General features: G+C 44.4%; 1 protein-coding gene across 3 annotated transcripts in view; it reads left to right on the plus strand.

The window, feature by feature from the left end:
* The window catches only part of ADGRD1 (adhesion G protein-coupled receptor D1), a 1,058,506-nt gene that overhangs the window by 463,174 nt on the left and 576,708 nt on the right, over positions 1-18,624 (plus strand). The window lies entirely within an intron of this gene.

Below are 18,624 nucleotides of genomic sequence, written 5' to 3' on the forward strand. Positions count from 1 at the left end.
TTGGGTCGCTTAGCTTAGTCACACAGCGACCTTGGTGCACCTCTTTTTTTCTTTGCATCATGTGCTGTTTGGAGACTATTTTTTTAAGTGCCATCCTGTCTAACACTGCAGTGCCACTCCTAGATGGACCAGGTGTTTGTGTCGACCATTTGGGACGCTTAGCTTAGTCATTCAGCGACCTCGGTGCAAATTTTAGGACTAAAAATAATATTGTGAGGTGTGAGGTGTTCAGAATAGACTGGAAATGAGTGGAAATTCTGGTTATTGAGGTTAATAATACTATGGGATCAAAATGACCCCCAAATTCTATGATTTAAGCTGTTTTTGAGGGTTTTTTGTAAAAAAACACCCAAATCCAAAATACACCCGAATCCGACAAAAAAATTTCAGGGAGGTTTTGCCAAAACGTGTCCGAATCCAAAACACGGCTGCGGTACCTAATCCAAAACCAAAACCCAAAACATGTCCGGTGCACATCACTAGTTTTAAGTGAATGTTGCAACATTAGGATTGGATGTAATATCTGAATAAAATTGTGTGATATAATTTTTACATTTATTCAGCTCTCTAGTGCCAATTTCTGATTCTGTAATTTTTGTCTGAGGTCTGATTTTGGACTTAGAAACACATGTCTCCTTTAGCAGCACATTTTTATTTGCCCTCTGTAGCTGCACATCTACGATCAACTCTAAATTACCCCCAATGTTCCTTGCCAACCATCCATTGGTAAGCTGTAACTGAAACAATGGTGCAATGCTTCCCTGTCATTAATACGCAGGGAAGTTGCAAGTGTCAACTAGGCAAGTAGTTACTAAAAATTCCCATGTTCTGATAGGCCCTTTCTTTACGTTTTCCTATGATTCTACTTGGAATTTGTGAAACCTCAGAAGTGAGACGAGACTTGTAGTCAATGTTTATAGATTCCCAGTGGTAACATTGCTATACCAGGCGTGTTGAAATGTAATTGTTTTCTATCCAAATGGTGTTCATTTGAAAGAATTCATGCAAAAGAGTACTGTAGGCTTTGAAAAGATCTCATTGTTTACAGAGATAATAGAACTTGGTGATAAAAGTTCTTGAAATAGAAGAGCAAATGAAGTGATAAATTGCATAATGATTTCCACATAATGAACAGTAAAACGTACACTGACCTAGACTAAAAGATGTGTGACAATGGTGGTGAGGTGATGCTTTTCTATTTAAAAATGTTTAAAGAACATCCAAACCCAGTCAGAACCTAGGCAAGATACTAATATAGGTCAGTATGCCATGCCATGGTATCATACCACTCAGTTTGTATGACTTACTTTATATGCGATGGTGGAACTAGCGAGTGATGGGCCCAGGTGCAACAATATACTTTGGGCCCCCCACCCCCATAACTACATCACAAAAGAAAAACAATTTATTTCTCGTGCATTTATTGCACTATATGCGCACCCATAGGGGGAAATTCAATTGTTTGTGCGCATCTGATAGCTGAATGGAGAGCAGGGCAGGCATGTGTACACTGTCACCACACCAGAACTGCAGCACCATTCCCCCTGGATCTCATTAGTACCATTCCCCTTGTGTCTTACCGGTGCCACTCCACCATGTCTTACAGTCCTCCCCCTGCATCTCTCAAGTGTCATCCTTCCTGATTCTCACTAGCGCCATTCCCCCCATATATCACTAACATCCCCCCTGCTTCTCACCAGCATCATTCTGCATGTGTCTTACTAACGTCATTCCACCTCCTTACCAGCACCATTCCGCCCACATCTCCCCAACGTCATTCCCCCTTCGTCTCTCCAGTGCCACCCCCCACATTTCACCAACATCATTACCCCTGTGTCTTTCCCTCCTGCTTCTCCCCATTGTCATTCCCCCCGTATATTACTAACATTATCTCCTTGCTTCTCACCAGCATCATCCCTTCTGCTTCTTCCCAGCGCCACCGCCCCCCGTATACTACTAATATCACCCCCCTGTTTCTCATCAGTGCCATTCCCTCCACATCTCACCAATGTCATCCCCCTGCTTCTCTCCAGTGCCGTTCCCCTGTATATCACTAACCTCATCCCCCCTGCTTCTCACCAACGTAATTTTTCCTGCATCTCATCACCGTCATTCCCCCGACTTCTCACTGACGCCATTCCCCTACGTCTCTCCAGTGCCATCCCTCCTTATTCTCACCAATGCCATTCCCCCAGCTTCTCACCAGCGCCATACCTCCAGCTTCTCCGTAGCGCCATTCCACTACATCTCTCCTGTGCCATCCCTCCTGCTTCTCCTCAATGCCATTCCCCTATTTTTCTCACGGCCATCCCCCTGCATTTCTCTAGTGTATCTTTCCTGCTTCTCACCAGTGCCATTTCCCTGTATATCACTAACATCATCCCCCTGCTTCTCACCAATGCCATTCCTCCTGCTTCTCACCAGCGTTATTCTTCCTACGTCTCTCCAGTGCCATTCCCCTGGCTTCTCAACAGCGCCATTCTACCATGTCTCTCCAGTGTCATCCCTCTTGCTTCTCACCAGTGACATTCCTTCAGCTTCTCACCAGCGCCATTACCCTACGCAGTGGTGGAACTAGCAAGTGGTGGGCCCAGGTGCGACAAAATGCTTTGGACCCCCCCCCTCATCCAATCAAAGTCCACCCCCTCACCCCTGCAGAGGATCTGGTGAGGGGGACCTGCTCAGGGCCAGAGAAATGGATACCTAGCAACAGTGCCGTAACTAGACATTTTAGCACTGTGTGCAAGAAATGGCATCGGAGAGCCACCCCTACATGCAAAACAGGGCCGTGGCTTCGTGGGGAAGGGGTGTGGCCACAAAATAATACAAATTCATAAAACGGTGCACAGTAGTCTCCATTATTCAAAATTATGCCACACAGTAGCACCACTACACCAGGCAGATCCCCTTTTACACCTTATGGCGGACAGATTCCCCTTTTTACATATTACGGCAGACAGCGTCCCCTTTTTACACATTACGGCAGACAGCATACCCTTTTTAACACATTACGGCAGACAGCGTGCCCTTTTTTACACATTACGGCAGACAGCGTGCCCTTTTTTACACATTACGGCAGACAGCGTGCCCTTTTTTACACATTACGGCAGACAGCGTCCCCTTTTTACACATTAAGGCAAACAGCGTCTCCTTTTTTACACATTAAGGCAGACAGCGTGCCCTTTTTACACATTACGCAGACAGCGTCCCCCTTTTTACACATTACGGCAGACAGCATTCCTTTTTACACATTAATGCCGGCAGCGTCCCCTTTTTTACACATTAAGGCAGACAGCGAGCCCTTTTTACACATTACGGCAGACAGAGTCCCCTTTTTACACATTATGGTAGACAGCGTGCCCTTTTTACACATTACGGCAGACAGCATACCCTTTTTTACACATTACGGCAGACAGCATACCCTTTTTTTACACATTAAGGCAGACAGCGTGCCCTTTTTACACATTACGGCAGACAGCGTCCCCCTTTTTACACATTAAGGCAGACAGAAAAGAAAGAAAGAAAGAATTATACTTACTCTCTCTGCTAGCTCAGGCTCCTCGCTGCAGCTTCTGCAGAGATCCCGGGCAGGGGAGAAGGAGGAGGAGGGAGGTGGAGAAGGGAGCCGCAGCAGCGCTGTGTAATTGGTGGACGCGCTGCTGCTGCTGTCCCTCTGCTTCACCATAGGCTGTTCTCTGCCGCTGTGAATGCTGGGATGCGCTCTTCTCCTCTCCTCAGTCGGCGGCTGTGTGCTGCATGCGGCGGTTGCCCGCAGCACGCAGCGGCATGTAATGAGTCAGTTTGACTCATTACATGCTTTGGGCACCTGGACAGTGGCGGGCCCCAGTGCAAGGCACTGCCTGCACTGGCGGTAGTTCCGCCACTGCCCCTACATCTCTCCAGTGCTAACGCAGGCGTGGCCGGACCATTTTCAGGGCCGCTGCATAAGTCATGCTGCATATTCAGGGGGCATCTGCAAATCCCAGTTTAGCGATGTGATCACACTTAGATTAAGGGGTCTATTTACTAAGCCTTAGATGGAGATAAAGTGGACAGAGATAAAGTACCAGCCAACCAGCTCCTAACTGTCATTTTTCAAACACAGCCTGTGACATGATAGTTATGAGCTGATTGGCTGGTACTTTATCTCCGTCCACTTTATCTCCATTCAAGGCTTAGTAAATAGACCCCTAAGATTGCAATGCTGGGCAGGACTTGCCATGCTTGTTGCCTTGCCCTGTGCTGGGTGGCCCCCAGCAGGCGAATGTACTGAGTAACAGATTCTGTTTTTTAGCAGAATCTGCTGCTCAATCTGAACAGGGTCCTATGTACTAAGACAAAGATTTAGCATAATGCAACATGGTGTGAACAATAGCCACGGCAGCTCATATTGGAACATTTTTTACACAGATTTGTGACACATTTGCTTAAGGATGCCCAAGTACTGCAAGTCCCAGTGATCAGTGTATGCTAGCATTGCAGTTTTGTCTCTTCTTGTCATTGTAGCAGTACGAATTAGGGAGGCCCAAAATTACCTGGATTTTAATCCTGGGATTTAATTTGCACATATGCATTTTAGTTTTTAAGGTGGGCAGTGCTGAGCATCAGCAGCACTCGCCTCAGATGCTACCCGGCTGTGCGTGGAGTGATGTCAGAGGTCACACTGTACAGCCCAACTCCAGCCCGCCACTTAAGCCATGCACGCCAGCTGAACGGAGGAGGACTACAGCAAAGCAGTTCCTAGCCAAACGGCCGCATATTGTGGCGTCCAACGTGTCAGTACCGGGTATCCTGGGAATCCCTGGGCTTGAGAGGTTTTCAATCGCAGTATTGAAAAAACAGCCTGTGATTGGCCTCCCTAGTGAGAATAAGATGCACATTTTGAGAACTAAGGATGCTTCCAGCATCACAAGGAGCCTGACATGCCAAAAGGCGCTATTTGGAGCTCCCAGAACATAGGTGTATGAGAACACATCTCTTTAGTTTTTCTGTGTGTGAGTATATATATATATATATATATATGTATATATATATATATACATATATACATAAATATACAGTGTACACAATATATATATATATATACATACATACATACATACATATATAGACTATATATACATATCCTGATGACGTTATTAAATTAACGAAACGTTGATCTATACTTGAGACCACTGTATCCGTTTTACCTTTGATTAAAAGACCCGTGAGTGCCACCATTTCTGTGCTGTATATATATATATATATATATATATATATATATATATATACAGTATATACACCATATATATATATATACATACAACTTCATTTTGCAGTTCACTGTCATGTATTAGGATGTAGACACCTTAAAGAAGTGAAATGCAACCCTCAGGAAGTGTTTGATGGAAGTCATTCTCCATTGATTTTATGACCATCAAGGTCTCGTTAACAGCACTGTAAATTAGACAAGGGTAAATGGGAGCAGATTAAATCAGGATTCAACGGGGCCAGTTCAGAATGGTGAAATAATTCTATGTACTTTTAATCTCTTCATATTTCATCGTCTGCAGGCTGTAAATCACCTGTATGTGTGATGCTGCAGGGTAGCACAATATGTTTTAGGCTGGTGGTGGAGGAGATAAACCAGGGATAGTAAATTATGGAGGAAATGCAGGTAGGAGAATCATAATTCCATAGTCCATAAAGGTAAAGTTCTGCATAATACTTACATTCTACGCTTATGGCAACAGAGATAAGAAACTCTATACCTTCATAGAGTTGGTGATTATAACAACACAGGAATTCAGTGATAACACTAACAGCAGGACCTTAAACAAATTGATAAAAAAAAGTGTAAGCAATTTGATACAAAATGAAAAATATAGATAATATTTTAAAAAGAATAGGAAAGAGATATTGTATCTTATAAAGATAAACAGTTTTGAGGATACCAGGATAATATTTATCTCTACCTGTCAACTGGTCTGCTTGCAGTTCAGCCTAATATGTTGGTTAAATAAATCACCTAGACAAATAGTGGATGAAATATGCACCCTTATATAAAAACACCCAGGGGTTTACCACACGGCACATTACACACTCACCAGCATCCATTCACTGTCACTTCAGTACACAACCCTGGCTTTTGAACCATGCTCTTCACTCTTCTACCAATTACAATTTTGGGGCCCTGAAGCTTGAACTGTTATGGGGGCCCCTTCACAACCAGCAACAATAGGCCCAACAAAGTCCAAAGGGTCTTGCTGCCCTTGCAAGGACAGCACACACCTCTCGGCACCAGCAAAATGACTTTATTAGATGCCTCCTTGTCCCGGACTCCTTCTCACCTTTCATTGCTCTGAGCCTCCTTCCTAGGATGGGCCATCTCAGGCTCCGCCATTCCTGGAATGTCACACAGAGAAGTTCTGCCGGCTGTCGAGAATTGTAGTTTACTCTATTTGCAAATCACAGAGCTAGACTAGAACTCCCAGTAGCTCCCACGGTATTAAGCGATGCACATCCAAGATGTACTGTAATAGAAGCTATGCTGTACTAGAAGTCTGGTTGTCATGGTGTTGTTGGTGACGAGCTATAACCATACAGTACATAAAACTAGAGGTCAAAATCTGATTTTTGGTGTTAAAATGCACAAGAGAGACGATGATTATATCACTAAAATAACATTGTAATAACACACTCTTAAAAAAAACTCCATCAATTTTGCAGAAAAAAAAAAGTTGCTTCAGGGCCCCAATGGGAATAGGGGCCTGAAGCTTAAGCTTCATTAGTATCACAGTAGATCCACCCCTGCTACCTACATAGTAGAAATTAAACTAAAGCTACAGTAGGTACACACTATGGGGCCTATCAGTCAGACGGGTGTGGTTCGTTTTATCGACAGTATCTAGGTCGACAATGTTTAGGTCGACCACTATAGGTCGACAGTCACTAGGTCGACATGGATGGAAGGTCGACAGGGTTTATATGTCGACATGTGCTAGGTCGACAGGTCTAAAGGTCGACATGAGGATTTTTTTTTTTTTGGTGTCGTTTTCTTCGTAAAGTGACCGGGATCCCAAATTAGTGCACCGCGTCCCCTCGCATGGCTCGCTTCGCTCGCCATGCTTCGGGCATGGTGCCTTCGCTCCGCTACCGCTTCGCTCGGCACACTTTACCGTTCCAATCGTAGTCCACGTGGATCGTTAAGTATGAAAAAAAAAAATGTGAAAAACTCATGTCGACCTTTAGACCTGTCGACCTAGCACATGTCGACCTAGAAGCCCTGTCGACCTTCCATCCATGTCGACCTAGTGACTGTCGACCTATAGTGGTCGACCTAAACATTGTCGACCTAGACACTGTCGATCTTCAGACCGGATCCCCAGTCAGACGCGTGTGGAACGTTTCTCTCCATCCGTATAATGGGTCTTCCTTGGTGTCAGCTGGGCATATGCAGGAAACAGAATCGTCTTCTGGGAGTGTCATGGCATGTAGCCAGAGCTGCATGTATGCAGAGCGGATGCCATTTTTCTTTGCTTGTATCTCTTGCACCAAGTATGGGGTAGATGTAGGTGGAGACACCAGTGATAACAGCTGCACTGGGATACGGAGGGCTGTGGGTGGTGCAGTTGCAGAGATCCCTGCACAGACGGATAATTGTACTAGACTTCTGATCACAGCGGGCAAAGAGAATTATGGAAAAGTTGCATACAACTCAGAATCAGGCCCTGTATGCTGTATAGTTAGATGGCCATAAATGCAACCTTCACATTGCCATATTTGTACTCCAAATAATAATGAATTGTAGTATCATACATACTGTAAGGAAGAATAGTATCTGGACAGTTATTCATAAATGTGCTGGACACATTTACCATCTAAATATACAAATGGAATACAAATGAAATTAAATACAAATATCTGTTGTTTTTCCCTTTAAAAAGGTAATTGGAATCTTTTATTTGCCACAAAATGGAAATATGAAGTAATGAAAATAGGAAACTTCATACAATATATACTATAGTAAACATAATAAATAATGTTTTAACAACACTCAGCTAGCTTCCAATCAGAAGAAACAAGAGTGACGTTGATCATTATCATTGTTATTATTTTCCTTTATTTATATGGTGCCAGAGAGTCTCTCTGCAGCACCTTACAAAGTATAAAAACAGAAACAGCGCAAACAATATAAAAAAGTGCAAATTACGTACAATACAAACCATTGCAGAACATGGGATAAAAGCTATACAAACAGTGCTGCACATGCAGTCATAATACCCTCAAAAGCAGTGCTGGCTGAACCCAAGGATTCAGCGCCACAGTTGTTCAAGGCCAGACCTGACCTATAGGTGCCCTAGGTAAAGTCCAGGCAAAGTCCTGAGGAGGTGATTGTGTTAGTGTGTCTGACCTCTCACTGAGCCAATGGCAGCTAGGGCAGTTCATATTGATGGTTAAAGGCAGACCTTTGGGGCTTCTGTATTTGTGGAGTAAAAGTGAGAAATAGTTAATTTCATTTACATTATGAGCAGGTATGTAAATTACAGTTATAGTTATTTACATACAGAGTTATATATTATCTATGGTTGCGTTGCTAACTGTTTTATCCATTTTAATAATGAGGCCACTTTGCATCCATACATGTGTCATTGTGCGAGAGGAAAAGAGTGGAATTGATGCTTCACAGTCACAAATTATTATGTGGCGACCAAAAGGCTCTTGCTGTGGCTATCAGCTGGTTCATGAAATACAGTAGCCCATCTCCTTTGACTATGGGATAATACACAGTATAGCCTGTGCAAGGAGAAAATGTAATCCCCAAAGTGTTGTCTTCTTATTGCAGATCATTTGCTTGAAATCATTTGGCCTGTAATCAACACTGGGTTTTGGGGTTGGGTGTGCGTGACCAGTCAGGAGACTGCCAGTCAGCATACCTATGCTGGTATCCTGGCAGTGGAGTGGCGGTGGCGGCGTGCGTGGGGGAGGTGGTGGTGGGGGGGGAAGGGCGAGCGCAACAATCCCCTTGTGGGTTCTACTCCCACTCGATCAATGTCGTGGACACCCATGAGTGGGAATAATAGTCCCTGTTGGTCAGCATGCCCATACCGACCATCGGGATTGTGAGCAAGCGGGTTTTAGGGGCCAGTATTGTGACAGGTGGTCTCCTGACCGCCAGTCACATAACTGCGACCCGTTTATAGTCTTTAGTGGCAAATCTATTACAAAAGAAGTGAAACTTTGCAACAACAAATTTTGATACAACGTTTATTATTGTAATTGTTTGGAAGTGCTTTATTTGTATCACAGATTTAATTAGAAAAGCCTTTTTTTTCCCCTTTTTTACTCAGGTCAAAGAGTAAGGTGATGATTTTGTATTGCATTGTATTCTAAAAACATTTCCAATGTTTCCCTTGTTAGTGTTAATGTATAATTGGAGGTCATTTGCAAAACAAAACAAAAAACACATTTTTAAGATTATAAATGTATGAGAATAATTCCTTATTCACAGTAGTAACAGTTTTCGCTTTCTGGGGGTCATTCCGAGTTGATCGCTCACTAGCAGTTTTTACCAGCCGTGCAAACGCTATGCCGCCGCCCACTGAGAGTGTATTTTAGCTTAGCAGAAGTGCAAACGTTTTTATCGCAGAGCGGCTACAACATTTTTTTGTGCAGTTTCAGAGTAGCTCAAAACCTACTCAGCGCTTGCGATCACTTCAGACTATTCAGTTACGGATCTGATGTCACAAACCCGCCCAGCATTCGCCCAGCCACGCTTGCGTTTTTCCTGGCACGCCTGCATTTTTCTGCACACTCCCTGAAAACAGTCAGTTGCCACCCAGAAACGCCCACTTCATGTCAATCACTCTGCGGCAACCAGTGCAACTGAAAAATGCATCGCTAGACCCTGTGCAAAACGACATAATTCGTTGTGTCCGTACGTCACGCGTGCGCATTGCGCTGCATGCGCAGAACTGATGTTTTTTAGCCTGATTGCTGCGCTGCGAACAAATGCAGCTAGCGAACAACTCGGAATGACCCCCTCTGTTTATTCTGTTACCTGAATTGTTTCTTTTGCGTGGAATGAAAACAGACTTTTTCCTGAATTGGCTAGCCACTGTGGGGTGAGCAGTCACAGAGCATTCAGGGCAGAGCTGACTCGCATATATGATTTAATTGCACACTAATACCACTCTAAGATTGAAGCCAGGGCTTGAGTGCTGGCTTTTCCCAGGTTTTTGAATATGGGTTTGACACAGGCTTTAGCTCCTACAGTATATCACTTTCACCCTGCAGCTTGGACCCAGGTTATTCCCAGGTCAACCCATTTCACACTGGACCCATGTCAGCCCTGCAAAATAATGTAGTCAACAAATGTGGACGTCACAGGCTAATGAGTCATGACTTAGCGCTCCTGGGGCGGGATGTACTATAGGGAAAATGCGGTAAACCCCCAGTTTATGGGTTTTTCCACAATCCCATATGTACAAAGCCTGGCAATGCTGGGCTTCAGTGCAGAGGCTGGCATTACCTTATAGAAGCCTATGGGCTTCTTTCTGCATCTCCTTGTGGTGAGGGATCCAGTCGGATACCTCCCTGCTACCACCGCGGCCGCTGCGACCCTGTGCATTCGCAGATGGACTACCCACTCATAAACCCACAGTGTATGGAATCGAGCCACAAGTGGGTAGCGGGATAGCAATGGGGCACTTATAGGGGGTTTCCAGTAACTAGACACACTTCCTGTGCTTTAACAAGCATCTTCTTATGCTGGTCAATGCATGGTCTCCATGCTGCCTATTGCATGTCATATAGAAGGCAGTGTGTGGCTAGAAAGTCTAAAGTGACCTACCCTAGCTCCACATTACCAGGGTGACAGACACTACAGTAAACTTACTGTTTAGTCCAGGAGCCTGTATTCTCTCCGGTGTTATCTGAAAACTACATAAAAAAGCAGCACTTTGCGACTCAACTAAACTTGTTATCTACCAAACAAAAATTTGACTACAAAAGCTGTCCGTTGCAGGCTTATTGCAGCAATTGTATAACTTTTTTTTGCTTTGCTCCACAATCAGGCATCAGGAACCCCCTAGAAATCCCGTGACTGTCCTGAACCTCATTGAAAGTAATTTATTCTAGTTTAGACGCACTTTTGTAGATTATATAATGCATGGAAAGTGCCTTAAATAAAATAAGCTGTGACTAGGTCCAATATGTGCAGTCAGAAGGAAATATATAAGCACCAATCTGCAATGTACTGCTTGTGGTATATCACCCCCGGTGTGTTTTGTGGCTATCTCATTACGACAAGCATTCAGCTATAGAGATGTGATGAGCTCTTGGCTGTTTCATTCTCTTTTCCTCTTTTTCTTTCCTTCCTTTTTCTCTCTGTCTCGCACTTTGCTTCTGTCACATCCTAATTCTTTTAATTTTTCTTCAGTTTCTTTCTTGATAGCTGTATAAACCCAGGTTCCTGATCATATCTCTCATTAGTAAATAATATGAGTTACAATGTATTAGAACTGACATACAATACATTTAGGAGGAAAAGCTCTGGAATCACTCCAGTTGTAATTACAATAATATGTATGTATCTCAAACAAATATTAGCACTGTAGCTCCATCAAACAAACATTAGCACATGAATATTTTATAGCTGTTTACACTGTTCATTCATTACTAAATGTAACAGAAAGGGTTCAGATTTGCTGATTCATTGATCAGAAGATCAGTCACATTACAGGAAAATGTTTTGTCTTAAACACGGATCAACTGTATATTAAAATACATTTCTTCAACAGCTTAAATTGTTAATGGGGTTTTTATTTTGTAATATGCACCAAAGGGAGAGTTTATGTGATGGAAGTGAGGAGAAGGACATAGTATTTATTATTGTCATTCATATACAAGCTGTGACTGAAGTTACTATTATAAGAAAAATGTATGGTACATTCATTAGATCACTAGCTATTGTGCAGGGATTTTTGTTCTCTCTTCTATCACCTTCTCATCCCTTTAACACATTCATTTTCAACCATTTTTTCACTCAAGGTACACTTAACAAAATGCTAAAAATGTCAAGTCACGCTATCAGTTTTTGTTTCTAAGGAGTGGCAAAATATGTATCACAGAAGTGCCCCCGATTCATAATATGCCACGTAGCAGTGCCTTGACTTCATAATATGCTACGTAGCAGTACCTTGACTTTATAATATGCTGTGTAGGGGTTCACTACGATATGCCGGCGGTCGGGCTCCCGGCGACCAGCATACCGACCGCCGGGAGCCCGACCGACGGCTTACCGACAGTGTGGTGAGCGCAAACCGGCGGCGGGAGCCCGACCGCCGGCTTACCGACAGTGTGGCGAGCGCAAATGAGCCCCTTGCGGGCTACGCGCGCCACACTATTTTATTCTCCCTCCAGGGGGGTCGTGGACCCCCACGAGGGAGAATAAGTGTCGGTATGCTGTGCGCCGGGACCCCGTCAGTCGGCAAACAGAAGACCACCCCTGTGTAGCAGTGCCTTGATGTCATAATATGCCACGTAGCAGTACCTTGACTTTATAATATGCTGTGTAGCAGTGCCTTGATGTCATAATATGCCATGAAGCAGTGCCTTGACTTTATAATATGCTGTGTAGCAGTGCCTTGATGTCATAATGTGCCACGAGGCAGTACCTTGACTTTATAATATGCTGTGTAGCAGTGCCTTGATGTCATAATATGCCACGAAGCAGTGCCTTGACTTTATAATATGCTGTGTAGCAGTGCCTTGACTTCATAATATGCCACGTAGCAATGCCTTGACATCATAATAGGCCACATAGCAGTGCCTTGACATCATAATATGCCATGTTGCAGTGCTTTGACTTTATAATATGCCACATAGCAGCACCTTCAATTCAAAATATGCCACGTAGCATAATAGTTGTTTAGTGGGGAAGAGCGCCTAGAGTTAATTCTCATGTGAAGCAGAATATCTGCCTCTTTGTTCAGGTTTTCCCACCCTCTCACCCTGTTTGGTTTGTGAGTTGGTGCGTGGAGGTAAAGAATGGTAGCGTGTTTGTTAAGTTTTTAGGCCAAGTGAGTGCGCTCTTCTTGCATTGGGGTATATCATAAACCAATTGTCCTGGACAGGAAATGGTTACACCACCTGAACATAGGTTCTGTGCATTTGTTTGTTTTTTCCTGTCTGTTCTTTAGTGTCGCCACCATTCACCATTTCAAAGGATTCCATCCAAAACTGCAAGTATTCTCTATCTGTCAGTACTTGCCAAGTACTTGCTCCATGAGCAAGAATCCCATAAAGTTTCCTCACTTTACCTATGTTGTAGTAAGACCCAAGGGTCCCAAGATGGATCATTAATACCCTATGACTGTGACAGTGACTTTACTAATGATCCAATGTTCCGCGTAGTGGGAGACTGTGGATTGCATTTGGAAACCCCCTCAAAAAATCCTGAGTTTGCCCCTGCCGACATATACAAAAGGTTGACCGATACAAAAGGCCGACATGGAAATGGTCAACCTGTTTTTTGGGGTTATTTTGAGCCAAATCACTGTTACCTGACCACCATCAGTAGAATTTCTATGCTCGCCACACTTTGGACTTGGTGGCTCGCTCCACTCCATTTCGCTCACCACAAGTTATTATTCCCAATAGATATTCCTGTGGATAGTAAATCAAGCAGATGTTGAAATAACAGTATCCGATCAATAGATCTACACTAAAAGGTCTACAGTCTATAGTCTGCACTAATGGTAATACACTAATAATAGTACACTAGTAATATACTAATTGTCGACGTGTATTAGGTCGACAGGGTCAAAAGGATCAACATGGTCAAAAGGTCGACATGTAAAAGATACCACGAGATAGAAATAAACGCAGCAGCCACATCCAGGGAGTCTGCACATACAGGACACTTCACCATGTGGCTGCATCCTTCCAGAATGCGCCACAAGTTGATTGACAGCAGCGGTCGTCGGGGGTGTCGTCGCAGCATTTTGTGGGTGCTGTTTGGATTGTTTTCAGGGTGGCTGTGTGACGTCACATGCAGCCGCTCCAATCAAAAAAATGGCGTCGGGCCACCTGCCAGCGCAACCTTCAATCAATGTGTCTGCAATTAAACTGCGGATGTATCTTAGGGTGGCGCTAATCACATGCTGGGTGGACTTTCCCTGTGCTGGGCAGCCCCCAGCATGTGAGTAGATGGATGCAGATCTTGCTGCGGGAAGCAAGCTCTGCATTCATCTCTGAATCATCCCCTAGGTGTAGCATAGTTACCTGCCGCTGTCGGTTTTTTGACTGACGGCATCCCAAGCGCTGGGATCCCGATACCATCCTGTATATAGGGACCAATTCAGTAAGGTTAGCAAGTTCTGCTAATCAGCAGAATTTGCTAACCATTAGCAGGCATGCTGGGGGCCACCAAGCGCTGAGCAAGGCCGCCCAGCATGCTGACCGGCGTCCGTCCCCCCCCTGCTTCAAGCAGAAATTGCTAACAGCACGCAATTTGTGCTCGTTAGCAGAAATTAAGGATGACTCCTGCTGGCGCAGCTTAGCTGCTGCCGCAGGTGTCCCGGCGCCATTTTTGTTGTCACAGCGGCTGCATGTGACGTCACGCAGCTGCTGCGGCCGCACCCCCGACACCCCCCCGTTCGCACATACCAGCCCACCGTTTGGGCTGGCACGCCCCCGCAACGCTCCGTTTCCACCCAGAAAACTGAGCGTTGCCGCCCCCCTCCCGCCCCGCGACCGCCTCTGCCTGATTGACAGTCAGAGGCGATCGTAATTTCTGCGGCCCCCCGCGCCCGCGGCCCCTCAGCAATAAATCTGTATGAATTGCTACATGCGATTCATACTGAATTTGCCACATAGTTATAGAACATTAGTGGTAGCAAAGCAGTGCACCAGAGAACTACCACCAGAGAAGGCTACTGCTGACGTCTGCGCTAACCTTTTATAATACAGTAGCTAATACCTCTTTTTGGCAGAGTTATTTCTTTTTGGAGATTAATAAAATGGACATATTTTAGTTAATGAGCATCTATAGTATTATCTATTAAGAGGGTTACTTTAAGTGGGATTCAGATTTGAGATTAGCGTTATCAAAGCCACCTAAAGGTATTAAAATTCAGTTTATTTATTTTGAGGTTTATTAGATTTTGTAACACTATTAATACTTATAGTGATTCTGTTCATTTAGAATCCTTATCCTTATAGAATTATGGGCAGTTCAAAAGAGTGGGGTCCTATGTGCAGTCTCCCTACACCCCTCTTTCAGTAATGCAGGTTCCAATAGACTAGGGAACTGAATGCAGCAGAGTCTAGTGCTCAGGTGCCATTTTTTTGTAGTGCGCATGAGCAGATCTCCGGTAACATGGGACCCGCCACATGTTCCTGATGATATCTGCTGCAGAGTAATTGACAAATTGTTAGATGTATCAATTGATACAAATTTAATTAAGGTGATCGAATATTTTCCTTGATATGACTGATGCTACAAAATTGCCTCATTGAATTTTGCATTGACCACTAATTTTTCTTTGTCTTGCTTGTCACAGCCCCTGTGTCTTTGTCACTTTTGAATCTAGCGAGTAGTCTAATCTGCAGAAGAAATGGTGGCTTTGAAGAGTACATTTACCCCTAATATAAAATTCTATAAGAGAATTTTAATAAATGTAATCAGGGGCGTTACTAGAACTTTGTGGACCCAAATCTTGAAAGGGGCCCCCCGATAAAAGAAAAACACATTGGCCCCCACATGAAAAAAAAACAAAACCATACCCAGCACTGCAGGCTCAAACCCTCAGCACCCCACCACAGGGAGATGCAGGATGGTAGGGAGGGGTCAGAGAGATGCAGGATGGGAGGGAGGGAATATAGAGATGCAGGGTGGTAGAGAGGACATAGAGAGATGCAGGGTGGTAGGGGGGGCATAGAGAGGGGTCAGACAGATGCAGTGCGGTAGGGAAAAGATAGAGAGACACAGGTCGGTAGGAAGGGAATATAAAGATGCAGAGTGGTAGGGAACGGATAGAGAGATGCAGACACAGGGATTGAGATACTTGTACAACTTACTGTGCTGTGACGGCAGCATTTTTTCTGAGTCATGTGTACCTGACAAAAGTCTCCTCACTGCCAGTAAGGAAGCCGAGGAAGGAGAGAGAGTACTGAAGATGGTCGTGGCGTAGATACTGTATAGTGAACAACAGAGAAGAGACTACTGCACTGACTTTCTCTAAGGTACTGCGATGAGCCTGCTCCTAGTCCTGCAGGAACTTTTACTTAAACTATGGGAAGCCTGGTGAATGTGACCAGTGGCAGAAGTGGTGACACCCCACGCACATCACAGAGGGCTCGGGGTGCACGCAGCAGAGCTCTTTCCTGGCCCTTCAGCCCGCACCTGGAACTGCACAGCGGCACACTCCCACCTTTGATATGGGTGCAGCAGTCTTAGGGGGTCATTCCGAGTTGACCGCTCACTAGCTATTTTTTGCAGCGCTGCGAACAGATAGTCGCCGCCTATAGGGGAGTGTATTTTAGCCTTGCAAGTGTGCGACCGCATGTGCAGCCGAGTGGTACAAAAACATTTTGTGCAGTTTCTGTGCAGCTCTGAACTTACTCAGCCCTTGCGATCACTTCAGCCTATCCGGGGCCGGAATTGACATCAGACACCCGCCCTGCAAATGCTCGGACACGCCTGCGTTTTTCCAAACACTCCCAGAAAACGGTCAGTTGACACCCACAAAGCCCTCTTTCTGTCAATCTCCCTGCGATCGGCTGTGCAAATGGATTCTTCGTAAAATCCATTGCTCAGCAACGATCCGCGCAGTTCTGACCTGATCGCAGTGCCGCGAAAAATCCTAGCAAGCGATCAGGTCGGAATGACCCCCTTAGCTCCCTGCAGAATTCTCATGCTTTCTGTACAGGAACAAATAGCTCCATCAGTAAGGCGCTTGCTTCCAGTGTAATAGGTCATGGGTTCTAAACCTGGGTATGACACTTGTAAAATAATTGTCAGAGAAATATTAAGCATTGTGAGTAACTGAGCAGATCTATGTAGTGTGTGGCTGCACACATAAATCTGCCTAGTTGCAATGGTTTTGAACTGACAATTCTAGCTTCATATAGTTAGAATCTGCAGACTTGCTATTATGCAGCAATTAGCTCAGTAAGGTGTCTGCCTTCAGTGTTTTTATCAGAACACTCCATATACACATACATATATTTTAGGAATGTAAATATTAGAGATGAGCGGGTTCGGTTTCTCTGAATCCGAACCCGCCAGAACTTCATGTTTTTTTTCACGGGTCCGAGCGACTCGGATCTTCCCGCCTTGCTCGGTTAACCCGAGCGCGCCCGAACGTCATCATGACACTGTCGGATTCTCGCGAGGCTCGGATTCTATCGCGAGACTCGGATTCTATATAAGGAGCCGCGCGTCGCCGCCATTTTCACACGTGCATTGAGATTGATAGGGAGAGGACGTGGCTGGCGTCCTCTCCGTTTAGAATTAGAATAGATTAGAGAGACACTTGATTTACTAATTTTGGGGAGCATTAGGAGTACTCAGTAGTGTACAGTGCAGAGTTTTGCTGATAGTGACCAGTGACCACCACTTTTATTTATAATCCGTTCTCTGCCTGAAAAAAGCGATACACAGCACACAGTGACTCAGTCACATACCATATCTGTGTGCACTGCTCAGGCTCAGGCCAGTGTGCTGCATCATCTATTATTATCTATATATAATATTATATATATCTGTCTGACTGCTCAGCTCACACAGCTTATAATTGTGGGGGAGACTGGGGAGCACTACTGCAGTGCCAGTTATAGGTTATAGCAGGAGCCAGGAGTACATAATATATTATATAGTGAGTGACCACCAGACACACAGTGCAGTTTATTTAATATATCCGTTCTCTGCCTGAAAAAAGCGATACACACAGTGACTCAGTCAGTCACATACCATATCTGTGTGCACTGCTCAGGCTCAGGCCAGTGTGCTGCATCATCTATATATATATTATATATCTGTCTGACTGCTCAGCTCACACAGCTTATAATTGTGGGGGAGACTGGGGAGCACTACTGCAGTGCCAGTTATAGGTTATAGCAGGAGCCAGGAGTACATAATATTATATTAAAATTAAACAGTGCACACTTTTGCTGCAGGAGTGCCACTGCCAGTGTGACTAGTGACCAGTGACCTGACCACCAGTATATAATATTAGTAGTATACTATCTCTTTATCAACCAGTCTATATTAGCAGCAGACACAGTACAGTGCGGTAGTTCACGGCTGTGGCTACCTCTGTGTCGGCACTCGGCAGCCCGTCCATAATTGTATATACCACCTAACCGTGGTTTTTTTTTCTTTCTTTATACATACATACTAGTTACGAGTATACTATCTCTTTATCAACCAGTCTATATATTAGCAGCAGACACAGTACAGTGCGGTAGTTCACGGCTGTGGCTACCTCTGTGTCGGCACTCGGCAGCCCGTCCATAATTGTATATACCACCTAACTGTGGTTTTTTTTTCTTTCTTTATACATACATACTAGTTACGAGTATACTATCTCTTTATCAACCAGTCTATATTAGCAGCAGACACAGTACAGTGCGGTAGTT

The sequence above is a fragment of the Pseudophryne corroboree genome, chromosome 1, assembly GCF_028390025.1.
Source record: "Pseudophryne corroboree isolate aPseCor3 chromosome 1, aPseCor3.hap2, whole genome shotgun sequence".
Classification (NCBI taxonomy): domain Eukaryota; kingdom Metazoa; phylum Chordata; class Amphibia; order Anura; family Myobatrachidae; genus Pseudophryne; species Pseudophryne corroboree.